The sequence below is a fragment of the Parasteatoda tepidariorum genome, chromosome 6 (genome assembly GCF_982258835.1).
Source record: "Parasteatoda tepidariorum strain Cologne lab strain chromosome 6, Ptep-v5.0, whole genome shotgun sequence".
Taxonomy (NCBI): Eukaryota; Metazoa; Arthropoda; class Arachnida; order Araneae; family Theridiidae; genus Parasteatoda; species Parasteatoda tepidariorum.
Window position 1 is genome coordinate 50,176,109 of NC_141760.1, and position 17,427 is coordinate 50,193,535.

At 27.7% G+C, this 17,427-nt stretch overlaps 1 protein-coding gene across 3 annotated transcripts in view; it reads left to right on the forward strand.

The window, feature by feature from the left end:
• Window positions 1-17,427, forward strand: part of LOC107447687 (teneurin-m) — a 402,481-nt gene that overhangs the window by 72,738 nt on the left and 312,316 nt on the right. For all 3 annotated transcript variants that reach the window (XM_087165830.1, XM_043040120.3, XM_087165832.1), the window contains exon 2: window positions 665-749. The gene's annotated coding sequence lies outside the window, so the exon portion shown is untranslated. The remainder of the gene's footprint in view (window positions 1-664; window positions 750-17,427) is intronic.

Sequence of the window (17,427 nt, forward strand, 5' to 3'; positions counted from 1 at the left end):
TTCAAAAATACTTACCAAAACAAAATATGATTTTCCAAAACATGATTTACTTACAGCATTTTTCTGGTTCACTGTAAAACAATTTGGTGCTTGGTTGACACAATTTTTAGTGTTGATGTAAATTAAATATTTTTGAATTGCACGTAGTCACATTTTTCTTTACGTTCTCACTGCTATAAATTTATGTGTTTATTAATCTTTTTGATGTGTATTAGTATTTATCTATGATTTAATTAATATGATATTATTATAAAAAAAAATATTTAATAATCAATTAATATGTATCAATCTACGTGTTGCATTTACATTTTAACATGTTTTTATTTTATCTATCTCTAAAATTATTGCCCTTTCATAACAGTGTAAGTTCTACTCAATAAAAACTCTACCACATTTTAACAATAATGACCACGTCATTTTATGGGCATTCTCTTACAGGGGTGATTTTATTTTAATACCCAGATATATTTTATTATTTATCATTAAAAAAATTCTATATTTAATTTTTATTCCTTTAAAAGGAAAAGTTTTATTTTAAAATGTGTCACTTTCAAAACCAGCATTTATTTTTTATAACATTCAAATATTATTTGAAATATTTCTGAAAGACATTTATATTAAATATTTATGTAAAATATTAATATCGTTTTATTTTGTCCTTTAGGATTTACTTCAATTGGATTGCTACACATTTTAATATATTGGACAAATTATGTGAGGAAACTATATGGTGATAGATAAAGTAAAAGGTACGATTTTATTATATTTATTTTTATAAATTTTATACTTTATACTTTTACTGACTGTATTGAAATTTTTCTTGCTGTAAGAAAAAGAAACATGGAATAAAACATAAGGCGGCACATAAAAATATTTAAAAAATGATTATAATTGATAAAGTTACAGAAAGTGAGGGTTTCTAGCTTCAGTAAATTGAAAAAATATTTTGAGCAATAGAAAGTTTCTTTTTCTCGTACAATATGTTTCACAAATTTAAACAACTAATAGTTAATAAATTTCGATAGTAATAAAAAACTTATTGCACGAAATACGTTATTATACTAAAAATCTTGACAATAATAAGAACTATGATTTCGCATTAATTCATTAATAATTAACTTATAATATTTATTAAAAATATTCTATGTATAATCAATATTTTATAAAATTCACAAATTGTGTACTATATATATTTTTTAAAAAAAATATTGTTGCGTTAATTCTTAACTCAAATAACCTTCTACTATTTTCTGAAATTGTAAATATGCATTTGTAATTTTAAATTGCTTTTTATTTCAAAATGCTAAACAGAATTAACATCAGTTTTATTACCAATACAGTTACCTATATTATTTCATAATATTGGCAACTTTAAGAATACATAAAATTTCATACCCGCATAAATTTTTAAAGACAATTCAATATTTAATAAAATAAACAAAATTCTCATTAAGTACAAACATTCAGAAAAATAAAATATATTAAGTTAGAAATAATTTTTAAAAATGAGATGCATTTGTATAATTATACTTATTACAAAACTCTTTACATTTAAAAAACATTACTGTTTGATGAAATAATTCGAGAGTTAAGCATTATTTTGAATCAAAGCAAATAAATAAATAAAAATACTTTTCAATTAACTTAAACTCAGGGGAAAAACTGCTTCCATTAAGAATACAGCAATTGGAACAAAGTTTTCATGCGCCCTCTGGTGGTAAAACCGAGAGAAATACAACGAAAATTAAAAACACATTATAAGGTATTGGAAAGACAATTATATGCAAATTCATCATGTTGACGTCATAAAAATGAATAGCTCCAAAATGATGAAAATCGCACTTTCCTTGAAACATCCGGGTCTTAATACTGCTCCATTGCAAACCGAACAAAAAGTGATGCGAAATACGTAAGCATAGTAGCAAACAAAAGGCCTCCCAATATTAAATACCTTAACCCTATAATAAAATGCAAATCTCGCTATTTCTTGGGAACGGGGTTGAAAACAATGGTTTTATATTCGGAATCGTTTATAAAAATTGCTCTTTTTTTTTTTCGTTTTTCTTCAGACACTAACCGAAGCTAAGTATTTCATTGTATTCTTTATTCGCTCCAATCCCTCGCGCTATTAGAAGAAAATTTGTAGCAGCGTTATTACATTTTACAGGTTTTATCGTTTCAAAAGTACTTGCAACCACATTATTTAAATGTTTTATAGAAAAGGATAAGTAGCCCGAAATATGTTTTAAAGCTGTTATTGGCTATTACAGCAGCATGTGGTTTTTAGAGCTAATGTTCAAATAGAATGTATTTTACTCGTATTTTTCCTGGCATCACTGTTTCCATTAAAGGATTATTTACCTAAAATCATAAAATGTTTTAAAATCTTCTTGAATTCACTGGAGAATATGTTCGATCTTTATCTAATCAGAGCAGTAATGTTTAAGGAAGAAAAAAGTATTAAAATGTGATGTTAGACGTAGAAGTAAATCTGATTAAAAGCTGTATAATGGCTTTGGCTTTTTGTTATAAACCAGAATGCTTAGTTAAGCAAAAACATTTTCGTGGATTTAGTTCGTTTTCATTCAATTATAGTGAAAACATAAGAAAAGAAAAATGCAAATAAAATATCAAACTTTTTAACCTATTAGTGTCTATGGTCCTTTTTTGATAAAAGTTTGGAAATCCATCAAAAGTTAAAAGAAAAAAAAACTTTATTTATTTTTTTATTCATGTTTTATGAAAAATATTCTTATACTACTATACTATATATATACTATAGTTTCCTTTTCAATAAAAATTTAAAATAATTCATCATAAGCTAAAAGACTATTTATTTCTTCTAACTATTATCAATTATTAATGAATTAAAATTACATTAATATTGAAGCGTCTTTTTACATATTTAAATCTGAATCTTTTATTTCTAATTTGTTTTTAATCAATAGAGTTGAAAGAAAACTTTTGGCTTTAAATATTACATATGTTTAGATTTTGTATTTTTTTTTTCAAATTTGCTTTGCGTTATAAGTTTTAATTATTCAAAATGTGCTGAACAAAAATTAGTAATTAAATAGTACTTATTGTGATTGCGGCATTTATTTTGCAACATTCAATATTAACAGAAACAATTTTAAGTAGTAGTTATTAAAGTATAATGCTAAAATGTTTTGACATTAAAGTGTTTTTATTTTTTCAAATTTTTTGAAATATACTTTTTTGAGAAGTTAGTTGAAGTTTCGAAGGTTTTGGGACAGTTTTAATGAAACAATCAAGGAGAAAATTGTCCCGAATATTAATGTTTATCTCTCCTTATTGTCATCGTTTTGAAAACAATCACATTGCTGCTTCATTATGTTTTCAATTAGCAGACAAATAAATTTTTGTCTGAGTTCAAAGTGCTGTACGTCAAAAATTAAGAAAGCGAATTTACAATTGTTATGTTCTTTTTAGATTAATATTACTTTTATCATAGTCTTTTATTACAGTCTATAAGCGTTTTTTTTACTCACAAAGATGTTTAAATTACTTTTATAGATACTGTGGAACAAAATCTTGTAAACTAAATACTAGATTATCTAAAAAGTATATTTCTTATTACTCCAAAATCAAAAAATGTGTATTTCATTACGAACATATTAGCTTACAGAAATTTTGAGTTCTTTTTTTATAGCACATTGCAGGGAAACATTTATCTAAACTTTCGCGTAATGCTAGCTTACATAATAAATTTTGAAATAGTTGAATTTCTTTTGTATTTTTTAACCTACTACGTACGCTGTTCCTAAGAACTTCGTCTATAAACTATGAAAAGTACATACAAGCGAAGCAAAATTTTCATCATAACAAAACGTATGATAGAATTTGATAGAGCTTTTTGTAATAATAAAGTTCAAGCATCAATCGTAGATTTAACAAGACAGAACAATAGACTAAACTTTCATTTTTTTCTCGAACTAAAGAAAAAGGGAAGGAAATGTATTTTAAGTATTTTTTAAATAATGATGTTGCCAAATGGCATTGAGAAAAATTCAAATAAATAACATGAACTTAAATAACCTTACCATTCCATTTTCATGAAACTAGCTAGGTACTTCTTTTCCTTCAGAATACAAGAAATACAGTTAGAGAATAAGCAATGTCGTATGCAAGAAAATCCTGCTTTGGGAAGAAAATAAACTCGTTTTTTTTCTTCTGAATCATCTATTTTTTTTTAAACAAAGGAAAACTTTTACTTTGTGTGAGTTCAAAACATTTTCTAAAATTCATATCTTACTATGGGTAACTTTATAAGGAGAAATATGGGGATTTGTTTTCTAGAATTTGTCCATCTAAAATGTAAAGAACAGCTTTATTATTATATTTTGAAGAAGTGTAAATACGGAGGAGAAAAACTATGCTCCGTTATAATTTTGAGAGTAGATAATTTAAAATGCGTCACAAATACTTTAGAGATTTTTTTTTCATTTTAATTTCCATCTGCGTAAAAATATATTGCCATAACTAATAGTTCCTTTGTAAAAAGTGAAAAATATAGCGTAAACACAAATGAACAGACTATGATGTATTTCATAATAGTCAAAAATGCACTTATAAAAAAAGTATGGTCAAAACTACATGAATTTGGCAAAATTAAAATCGTAACAAAAGAATGCACTTGTAATAGAATTATACTCTACTAAATGCGATGCATTTATTTTTTTTCCATCGTAATATATACTGTGTATAATTACATAATAGAGTGCGTCGGAAATATGTATAGCAGCAATTGCTTAAGCTGACGTTTTTTACGCCTGGCTATTTCTGATCTTCTAAATCCACAATTCTAAATCCTTCACTAATTATCTAACTCTAATTTTTATTTAATAAAATAGATCCTGAAATTCATTAAATTCGTTACATAAATATGCATTTGCTGCAGAATAAAATTCCACAAAACATGACACATTTATTTTCTTCCATCGTAATATATATTGTGAGTAACAAAGGAAATTGAGAGCATTGGAAATGTATTTTCCAGCCATTGCTTAAATTGGCTTTTTTATGCCTGGCTATTTCTGATCCTCTAAATCCACAATCGTATAGAGACTCGCCTCACTAATTTCCTAACTCTAATTCTTATTTAATAAAATAGATCCTGAAATTCATTAAATTCGTTACATAAATATGAAATTTGCTGTAGAATAAAACTCCACAAAATATGAAGCATTAATTTTCTTCCATCGTGATATATATTGTCTATAGCGAAGAAATAGAGAGCATTGTAAATGTGTATCGTAGAAATTACTTAAACTGACATTTTTTACACCTAGATATTTCTCATCTTCTAAATCCACAATCGTATAGAGACTCGCCTCACTAATTACCTAGCTCTAATTCTTATTTAATAAAATAGATCCTGAAATTCATTAAAGTCATGACATAAATATGCACTATCTGTAGAATAAAATTCCTCGAAATATGACACATTTACTTTCTTCCATAGTGATATATATTGTGAGTAACAAGGAAATTGAGAGCATTGGAAATGTGTATCGTAGAAATTGCTTAAAGTGACGTTTTTTACGCCTGGCTATTTCTCATCTTCCAAATCCACAATCGTAAAGAGACTCGCCTCACTAATTACCTAACTCTAATTCTTATTTAATAAAATAGATCCTGAAATTCATTAAATTCGTGACATAAATATGTACTATCTGTAGAATAAAATTCCTCGAAATATGACACATTTACTTTCTTCCATAGTGATATATATTGTGAGTAACAAGGAAATTGAGAGCATTGGAAATGTGTATCGTAGAAATTGCTTAAAGTGACGTTTTTTACGCCTGGCTATTTCTCATCTTCCAAATCCACAATCGTAAAGAGACTCGCCTCACTAATTACCTAACTCTAATTCTTATTTAATAAAATAGATCCTGAAATTCATTAAATTCGTGCCATAAATATGCATTTGCTGTAGAATAAAATGCCACGAAATATGACACATTTACTTTCTTCCATAGTGATATATATTGTGTATAACGAGAAAATCGAGTGCATTGGAAATGTATATCCCAGCCATTGCTTAAATTGGCTTTTTTATACGCCTGGCTATTTCTGATCTTCGAAATCCACCATCGTATAGAGATTCGCCTCACTAACTGCAAAGAATGAGTCTTTTAGTGTTTCCGTGTCATTAAATTCTGCAACAGGATCAAACCACGGAGAACAAAGAAAAAAAAGTAAAATTCATCCCCCAAGACTTTAATCAAATACATTTTAAAGCTGAAAAAGTACCATCCTACTAAATTTCGAAATATACCGTAGGAGAGCTAAATATTATATCGCTCTTAATGCTCCTTAAATTTCTTTCCCCTGATTTTCGAAGCTCTAGCTCCTTACTATAAATTCGGATTTAGGCTTCGAAAAATTCTAAAGGCCTCGGAAGAAACTTTGAAAAAACGAAGTCACGGGAAATAATGTTATGCTGATATACATTTTCGTACTCAGCTTTTAATTCTTAATCTTCGTGGAGAAAATTTCTAAAAATGAGTTTTGTAAATATTTTGCTTGGTTGAAGTTGTTTGGATAAAGTTTAAACTAACTTAACTGGAGCTGCTTACTTTTTTTTATTCTTTCAAAAGAGCTAATGTATTTTTAATAGCTTTATTTTTGATGTGAGTTGCAAAAGTGAACTTTTCTGCTTTTTTTTTAACATCTTAATGAGAATTGTATTAGAAAATGGGAATTTTGTGAAATGAAAGTACCCTCCATTTGGCTAACTTATTTAGTTTTTAATTTTGCATAGGTGCTTTGGCATCTAAAAATGTAAAATATTTAATATTAATATTTGCGAGCATACACTTAGAGAACAATTCTGGTAAAATTACCGTACTGTATGGTAATGATAGCTCTGGGTTTTTTTTTTTCATAAATAATTAGAATTTCTGTTAATAAAAATATATATACGGTAATTAAAATTAAATATTATCACATTTTATGGCATACTAGAGAACCATATTTTAATGTTCATTTTACAAAAATCATTGTCAAAGCTCTTTGGAAGAAATCACCGAGTCTTTCAGTGTTCCCATGAAGCCAGGAACACGATAAATTTAATCATATTCTCGTAGTTATGGCCATACTTTTTTTCTGGGTGTATAGGCGTTATGCATATTTATAAACTCTCTGAAATGATTAAAATTATAAGTGTAGGGGAAAATTATTGCTGAAATTTACTGTAAAAAATAATAGAGTTAAGGAGGCAAATTATTTTTAAACATAAATTCAATTTTTATTACCGTAGGAACGAAAGGATTTTTACTACCGTAGGAACGTTTAGGAACGAAAAAACACAGGTAAGAGACCATTCAATTATTGACAGAATTCTACGAGATTGATTTACAAGCAAAGACACTAACCCCTGTACAGTCCTGTGATACATATGGGTTTTTTTAATAAGATAAAATAGGTTCGACAATCGATCTTAACGTTACAGGAGGTGACAATAATTTATGAAAGTATTTTCCCTGTCCATTGGAATTATAGAAAGTAAAAATTATTAACCTCGATAGTTTCCTGAATTGTAAGTACGTTTTGTAAGTACAAACATAAATACTTTGTTTAAATTTTGAATTTAGTGTTTTTTTTTTCTTTAATTTTTGATTTTAAATCTAGTTTTGATCTCCGACGGATGGGATTTAAGGCAATAATAACGATAACACGGCTGAACTATTCTGAAGAATAAACTTATTTTTTCCGTTTTCCAAACTAATTCTTAATTTAATCGAAAGTTTAGTTTTTTATGATAAGTATAATCAGTTTCAGCTTTAATAAGTCACGTTCTATAGATCAATGAGCAAATAAAAATGGACCACCCTGAATAACTTCTGATCTAATGATCGTATACTCACATTCTAGGACTCTGTCTTTCCGACTCGAGGGGGGGGGGACTTCAAATTTGTCAATTAATAAATACAGACGATATTTTCAGATAAGAAATCAAACACAAAAATGTACTTTCTCTGAATAAACATACTATTTTTTCAACGGATTCGGATTTTTGAACCCCAAATTACAGGGGGTAGCCACAATTTGCGAATTATGGTCCCACATTTTGGTCAGGAGGGAACTCCAAAGTTGGGCCCCGTAATGCAAATTTTACTTTTTGCTAATTTCACCATATATCAAAAATCGAGAAATTAAGTGAACTGAAAAAAACTTCTTCTGCAATTATAAAATTCGTTTAGCCAAAGATAAAACCATGCGAGAAATAACTTTCAGTAATTATTTTTTATTATTTTTTATAATAGTCCGAAAAATTTTAAATTGTAAGGAATACAATTTTTAACATCATTTAAAAGAATGTAATTTCACATGGCAAAAAACAAAATTTGAGCAAAATCGGTTGAATAATTCCTGAGAAAATGAATTTCAAGAAAGTCAGATAGTTAAAATTTAGTTTCTCAGGAACTATTCGATCGATTTTGCTCAAATTTTGACTTTTGCCTTGTAAAATTATATTCTTTAAAATGCATAAAATTTTTAAATTACAATTTGAAACTTTTTTGAGTTTTATTAAATACGGTAATAACACATAATAAATCGTCACACAAAAAAAAAAAATTTTCTGCGTGATTTTCGTTATTGTGGGTAAAAATTTATCAATTCACTCAAAAAGTTCTCGAGATATACCAAAGTACGCAAAAAGTAAAAATTAACAGTAAGGGGTGTATACTTTGAAGCGAAAAGTTTTATTAGATAATTTTTTTATAATCGAGTATTAAAATTAAAGTTAAAAAAAACTATGAAAAATTCAAAGAACTGCTTATTTCGTGTAGATTATTAAAATGTACAAACTATAGAATATGCAAGAAAAAATTTAAATTTCAAAAACTTCTGCGGAATAAAAGGCAGAAAAATACGGAGTTTCCACTTCTAAATTTGGAATTCCAGCTTCAAAATATGGAAGTTAATTTTAAATATGGCTTTTACGATGTGCATAAAATATTATAAAGCATGAAAAGTTTTCATTTTCAAGATTTATTTTTCAAATATGCGTAAAAAGAATGTGAAATGTACCACCTTATTTAATTTAATAAGTAATGTAAAGAAATTATAAGCAATCTAATGTAAATAAACATTAATCAATAGACAATTATTATTTATAAATGTTGAAAATTAAAATAAAAGAATAGAATGAAATTAAAAAATGGAACTTATTAATGTACAAAAGATTCATAATTTCTTTCTTAAACTTCTTTTAAAATAGATTCTCACTAAAGAAAAGAAGATTAATCTTTATTTATACGATTCTAGCTAATGAGAAATATATTTAACTCCGTAGCGATATTCTGTGCTGAATAACTCCATTTTTGTTAAACCTCAAAAGTCTAAATTGTTTTTTTTAAGGTTTAAAAGTAATCCTAGAGATTTTTAAACGACATTTCAAAACATATCAAAAAAGTTATTCACTGTTTAAAAATAAAGTTACTTTATTTTGCTCTGATTCACTGTAATTTCACAGGAATTCATTTTCAAACTTAAGACCATACTTGCTATTCATTTTTTTATTTTAAATTCACTTTCTTTAAAAATAATTTTAATTTTTGTGAAGAAAAAAAACTTTTTGTCAACTTTTAAATTTTAAGTCATCGCAAGTTCAATAAATTTCATAGTATTTCGCTAAAATTTAAAACATCTGCTCTTTTATTCCCACCAAAAAGTACTTTTAATCTCTTGAAAATAAACTATACATAAAATAAAAAGTATACAAAACATCTCTGATACATTTAATAAAAAACGAAAAGAAAAATTTTAATTGAAAATCACGATTTTCTGTCCAAACGCAGGCTCTTTAATTTCATCTTTATAAATAAGATTAAAGAAAAATCATTTATTAGGTGATGTGTTTGTTTTTACGAGAATTCCAATTAATTTTACTGAAATGTGTTCTAGAATTATTTTTCATTTTTACATTTACCAAACGACGTTCATTTATTATAATAAATAATTCATTATTTTTTGAGAGCAGAAATCCTTTTGCTACAACTGAAACTACTTTACTTCAGTGAATATTTTTCACGAAACAGGATTTTAAAATATTTTTATTCTCCATTTTTAGTCTCGATACGAAAAATAATTATTTAAGGTATTTGTTTGTCTTGTTGACTTTGATTCTAGTAGAAGAAAAATTGCTTTGCTTTATTATTTTCCATCTTTTTTCTTTCATAAAAGCCTTTCGTTGTAGAAAAATATTCGAATTTGTTTTGTATTTTCAATTAAGTTTGAATGTATTGGTTTAAATCCATTATAAATAAGATTTTGCGTTTTTAAGAAATCTGTTCTTTGTATCTCTTTGTTCTTCAAATCTCATTGCTTTTCTTAAAAATTTTTAGTAACACCTTTGGGGGGAATTTTAATCACTTATTTAAAAACTGATAAATTTTATAATAAATTTTTTGCAAGTAAGAAAGTATTTATTTTCAAAATTTTTTGGAACTTTCATGCATGATATTTAATCTAGAATTATAATCCTTGGAATTAAAACAAATTTATAAAATTGTTAGGTGTTTTCCGGTCGAAGTTTTTTCATAGCACAGTTCATGCTTCGCATTAAACTTTAATGTATTATATTATACTCATCATATATAAGCTTTTATCTTTTTTCGAAAGTTCTCTTCATCCATTTTCTGTCGTAGAAAGCCCTATTGTTCTTGTATCTCTTAAAAAAAGATAAAAATTTGACCTTGTTTAAAAAATATTTTAAATTTAATTATCAAAGACAAAACTTACTTGTTAAGTTTGTCTTTTTTTTGCTTATTTTAAGCTTCTATTTCAGTAAAATATTTCGTTCAATAGTTAGAAAAAAATAGTCATACATTGCAGCTATGCAGTTATTTTCAGTTAAATTCCTGTTAGTTACAGTTAAATTCTTGCAATATGCAAATAAAGAGGTAGAATTTTACAAGTGGTCATTCAATGACCTTGTTGTTATTTTAAATACAAAATAAAATATGAAGTGTCAAATATAACACAAATCTTAGCATGACACAAGTTAATACAAAGCATAGTTTATCCTTGTACTGCTCACTTCAAAGTTGTGAGTAAATTATTTTTGTTAAAGAAGAAGAAAAAATCATTAAATATGGTTCTAAATTTCTTTGTCATAATTTCGTTTGCTCTTGTAACTTTCAAATAAGTAGGTAGAAATTTGAAAATTCACTGTTAGAAATTGCACGGAAAATATGGGTAAATAATAACTTATTTAATGGATATTTTACCATATACAAGCAAAACAGTCAAAAGACTATAAATAAGGAGGTATTCAAACAGTTAACAGAGATAAAAATCATTTATTAACTGTTTTCATCTAATACGGTTAAACAACCTGAATTTTATGGCACCAACTAGCCCTACCTAATAAAGTCACTTAGTTCTTTCCAGGTGGGTACATATTATAGCCTAGAGAGCTCATAACTATCTCATGACTGACAGTACGGAGTTTCTAGTTACAGTTTCAACTTTACGATATTTCTTCATTCCCTTCAATATATCAAGAGTTTCAAGTGTCCGCACTGCAGAATTCGTGATCTTGGAATATTAGAATACGATACTCTCATTTATGCATAGATGGCAGCACCATAAAGCGGCTAAACTAACCCCCACTTAAATTTCTTTTTTATGATGTTGAAATCATGCTAGTTGTAAATGGTTAAAAAGCTTTATAGTTTTGTATTCATTGTAAGTACTCTCTGGTTGACACTCCCACTCAGTCACAGAAGACAGCACTATAAAACTGCTTAACACAAAAAGTCTAGTATTTCCCTTCTGTTATGATTAGTGAAACAACCAGGTGAATTAATTAAACCTCATTACACGGTTCATTTGATAAAACACAACTCAACCAGAGTCTAACTCCAATACTCATAATCTAGCGAAAAGCCTAGCTGCAATGTCCAGTTATAATCTTTTTCACAGTTCCGAATCCATACTAGTTGTAAACAGTAAACCGTAAAGGTGAAAAATGGTTAATTGGTTAATTGGGACACATTGGCTTCACGGTTAATTGGGTTATTGGGCCGGTTATTTTATCATGATTTTTGAAGGAAAATTCTAAGAATGTGGACATCCAGTTACACCATTTTAAGGGAGCATTTAAAAATCAATAAGACATTTGAAACTTCCTGACTGTCAATTACCATGCCAAATCCAAAATTTAGCTAATTAATTTTATTTCTTTTTAGTTACAATTTCTGATTGTAAAGAATTATTTTTTCATCCAAGAAGATAAAAATGGTCATACATTATATTTTTTCTTCACTAATAGGTAAATTTACAAAAAATAGTAATAGTAAGCCATGCCCTAAGGCAGGGATGGCGAACCAATGGCACGCGTGCCATTTATGACACGCGATACAATATTTTGGGCACACACAAACTTCAAAGTTCCCATCACAAAGTTCACTATGAAGCATATTGACAACTAAATTAAAATTCAAAAAAAAATTATTAACAAAAAAATTAACAATTAATGCTAAAAAAAGCAATTAATAACCATAAAAACAAGCTAACAATAAATAACTAGCAAAAAAAATTAGCAGTTCTGCTTAAACTAACATACAATCTAATATAAGTTATTTGTCATCTGATTTACAACAACAGAAGTCACACTGATGTTACCTTAAGTTGAATTATGCGTATAACTGAGACATTGCAAAATGCTTTTTTTCTCTCCATAGTAGATAAAGAGTTTTGAGTTGATTGTATTTAGTATTATTACTTTCCCAATAATCACTAAGTCAAATTTATTTGATGGCAAGTCTATGACCACATTAAGCAATTTTTTAGAAAAAAATGGCACGCTGGTGCAAAAAGGTTCGCCACCCCTGCCCTAAGGTATCACAATAAATTACTAAATTTTATCACATATTACAAAACCATATTTTATTGTTAGTTTTATTAAAATCATTACCAAAGCTCTTCGTTACAATTTACTGAGTTTTTTGGTGCTCCCATAGAGCCAGAAACACGGCAAATTTTACCCTTTTATGGTAATTTAGACCATACTTTTTCTCAGAGTACTATGCAATATTTAATTTGCATCAAACCATTAAAAGTATAGTTCGCAATCAATATCAATTTTGAATTAAGCGTCATGCATGAAAACAGAATTGCATATTTTCCAAATAAATTTTTCCACTGATGAATGCGAACTTAACCTCAAATATAAAGTCCAGCCTTATTTCCTAAAAATAATACCCGTAGAGAGTGGAAGACTAGTAATTTTTATTCACTGAATAAAAATACTTAAAGTAACTTTTGAACTACAATAAAATAATTCCAGAAAGTACCACTTTTGATGATAAAAAAATCATAAAATTTACATTATGTCGCACTTGTAGAAGGAGTTTAAACATTTTATATTAAAAACTACGCATGATAAAAGCCGTTAAAATCTCTTGAACATATTATTTTAAAAATACAAGATAATTAGGGGAAAGGGAGATTGTTCATCTGTTTTTTTTCTCTAATCCCCAGCGGATTATCTCAACGCACAATCTTTAGGCGTACTATGTGAATAATATTTCAAAGATGAGGCTTATGGAAGAACTATACTTGTCACGTGACAATAAATAGAAAGGGTTGTCGTGTAACGATTTTCAACAAAAAAATGAATAGCAATTTGCCAGAGGGAATATTCGTACTGCAGTCGCAACCCCTCTTTTCATTTACATATTTAGTTTCCCCTCATCCAAGTTGGGAAACTTCTTCCATAATTTTATGTTTATTTAGTTATGCTTTTTTATTTGAGGCTTTCAGTAATTTAACCTATGACAAGTAATTAAAGATAATTGGAAGAATTCTTTTGAATATTCTGACTAAGTATTGCATTATTTACTGTTTTGTTAAAAAGAAAAGCATTGGTATTCATAATTTTTAGATGAAACAAATTTAATTCCTAAATGCCCGGAAATCATTATCATCCAAACCCATTTTTAGAAATTTTGGAGAGTATTATACCATATTATCGATCAAAATTGCTGCAAATTTCATACCGTACCAGATTTAGTCAGATTATCCTACAAATATACTATCGTTAATTTTAATTATATACTGTTCAATTTGAATAAACTATTTTTATGAATCGAAATATGAATAAACCATGGTTTTAAGTACCGACATTATCATTCGAAGTTAAGCCAATTTTTCTAGAAATTGCATTCTACTACATATACAAATGTTGAAACTGCATATTCACATGTTACAGATGACTTGAAAGGGTTGATAAAACAAGTATAAGTATGTCATTTTATTGTTGCATTTTATTTTTAAAATATATTTTATTTCCTCATTAATTTATTTCATTTTCAAATGTCATTTATGTGAATTTTCTGATTATAGTATTACAATAGGATACTATTTTGCAATTTTTATAAAATAAATCATCATTATCAATGAAAAGCTAATTCAGTTTAATTTTATTAAAGGTAACTGTTTTAATTCTTTACTCTGTACTCATTGAATTAATTTTAAAAATGTACATGTTAAGCTTCCTTTAAATATTCATTTAATAACATCATGATTAAAACTAATACTTTTTTAAATTTATTTACGTTTCTATAAGCTGCCATTAAAGAATAAACACGCTACGCTCAAATAAGGCACCTATAAACATTAAAACTAGTTTGAGTCCTAAAATGATACAATACGTATTTAATGACATATAGGAGGAAAAAATCTGTGAAATTTTCAGCCGTAACTTTTGTACCTTGAACCATAATATTGGATTGCATTGTAGACGATATAAGATGCAAAAAAAAAACCATCTTTATTCAAGCTGTTTCGTAGAATCAGGTAATTTTTATTTATTAAATCCCCTTAGCTTCTTATTCTTTCTTATATAATACAAAACTTAAATATTTTGTATTATAGTAATATCTTTCAGTGAATATCACTTGTTTATACCATTTTTGCTATTTTGCTATTTTTAATTTTTTTTTTTTAAATCTAAATCAGTAATCGCAAAACCGTAGATCGCAATAGTAGCTCGAGGGCAGTTTTGGTCGATCTACTCCACACTCCAGTTGGACGACTTTGCTTTCCCTATTGCTTACCCGATTAGTCGTCATTCAGGTATTAGTAAGGCAGATTTGAGGGCTACTCTTTTAGGCGCACCATATTAGGTGGGCCAATGTTGCTCCCACAGTAAGGACAGTTAAAACTGAGAATGAAAGAACTTCCATGCTTTGTTCAGGATTCCGACCCAGGACCTTTCCGATGATTTTTCACGTTAAGCGAACGTTCGAAGCAATCATAGTTACTTACTCAATCCAAAAAATGCGGACACTGGACTTCGCAACTTGGCCAAGTCTTGGTGCTAACGAATGTAAATGAAAAACGTTTCGAAAAGAAATTCCTTGTTCCTTTGGTTTGTAGCTCACAGTAAGATTTAACAATTATACGATAGATCAGAAACTTCAGAAATTTGGCAATCATATTCTAAATTAAATACTTAAAATTAGAAAATATTTAAAAATGAAAAAACACTTCGTCTGAAACACAAAACACTTCACCCAATAATAAAAAGAAAGGTTTCGTTTTTCTTCTATTTTGACCTAGACATCCATCTTCATACGTCCTTCATAACATTTCCTTCCTTTCACTAATCAGACCATTCATTGCATTTTAATTAAAAAAAAAGTAAATAATCAAGTTTACGAATCTCTTCTTCTTGTCATTCCAAAGAACCGCAGCAATCCCACACATTTAATTTCGAACAAACGTGGGCATAGGAAAAATAGATAGTGACAATCAAGTTTGGAGTGCAGCTTCTTGCCCACTTCTTTCCTGTCGACACTGTTAAAACCCAACGAGAGACAAAACGCGCTTAAATTGAGTGGCTCTTCTATCCCTATTGCCATTCCATAGCCTGAGGGGGGCATGTGCCCCCTCCTGTCCCCCCATTTTCAACCTTCATCAAGTCGAAAGAGTGATTCATTCGTTTGGATTCAAGTGAATAAGTGCATAGTGGAATGTTTTTGGGAAATAATTGGTGTAGAAATCGCTGGAAGAGTTGCGACAAGTTTTTTTCCTCTCTCTGCTACATCCCCTTTTTGACGAGATGTAGAATTTGGAATGTCTCAGGGGTAAGTGTAATTGACAGGTTGTTTTACATTCCACAATTTTTGCATGCGCTTTGCTGTTATCCCTTCGTTTTCCTCTTCTTCCACTCGAAAAAGCTTTTTGTTGCATTGATGTGTTTTGTCTTTTGGAATCGTTGCGCCAAATTGATGAAGAGTTGTTGAGCATTTCCAGTTGAAAAGCGGAAAAGGTTTCTAACGTCATAACAAATTTTATGCTTCATTGTTTTTAATTTTTATTTTTACCAAACGTGTTTTCAGGAGTATAAAAAAGTTCTTAAAATTTGTTTTTCGTGCGTGAGTTGACAATATATAATTTTTTTTTTTGCATAGTAATATATAATATATGAAAAAGGATTTGCTTAAATATAAAATCTCTTTAAAAATTTCATTTATTAATTCGAAATTTTGATAATTTATATTAAAGATTTCATTGCTAGTATGTTAGCGTGAAGTAACGATGGCAAAAATATAAATAAAACTATAGGGGCATTTTAAATACTTTTTTCCAAAAATTCCTGAACTAATTTTTGCTTCTTTTAATAACTATTGTGATGGAAAGAAAAAAGATGTGACTAAGGACTTAGATTGTAATTGTGAAGTAAAGAGAAGAGTGCATTACACTTTGTTTTACTTTTTGAAGCAATAAAACTTTATAGTCTACAAATTTTTTTCAAACCACGAGCTGTACTTTTCTTTATATTTCAGAATTTATGTTTTATATTTGTTTGATGAAGATTAATTTTGCCGCTAAAATTTATTTCACCTTTTCATAAAGTATAAGGAATTGATTTTGTAAAAAGAACTCAAAAGGAAAATATCACATCCTGAGCTGTTTTGTCTACTTATTGTGATAATTTTCTTTATAGAAAAAAATGATAGCGGTACAAACCATCTGAGGAATTTTTAACTATAAGATTTTTGAATGAAATAATTATTTATACCTTAAAAAAATATTAATGGTAAATAAAATACTTTTAAATATTTTAGCTGTTTTGAAATATGTCAACAATTTTGTTCAAAAGTTCCATAGTTTAAACTATGGAAAAGGAGATAAAAATAATACCAATAATATAAAACTATATACTTAAAAAGCCGAATAATATGTTCAACTATTTTAATTGCTATATTATTTTCTTGAGTCTCAACGAAAGATTATGTTAAACACACATGCTATATCTAAGAATAGCGAAGCTTTATAAAACCTAATTTCAGTAAAATGCAAAACTTTTTTGGAATTTTAATAATTTTTTAGTCATTAAATTAATGACATTTACTAAATAAATTACGTATTAATATTGAT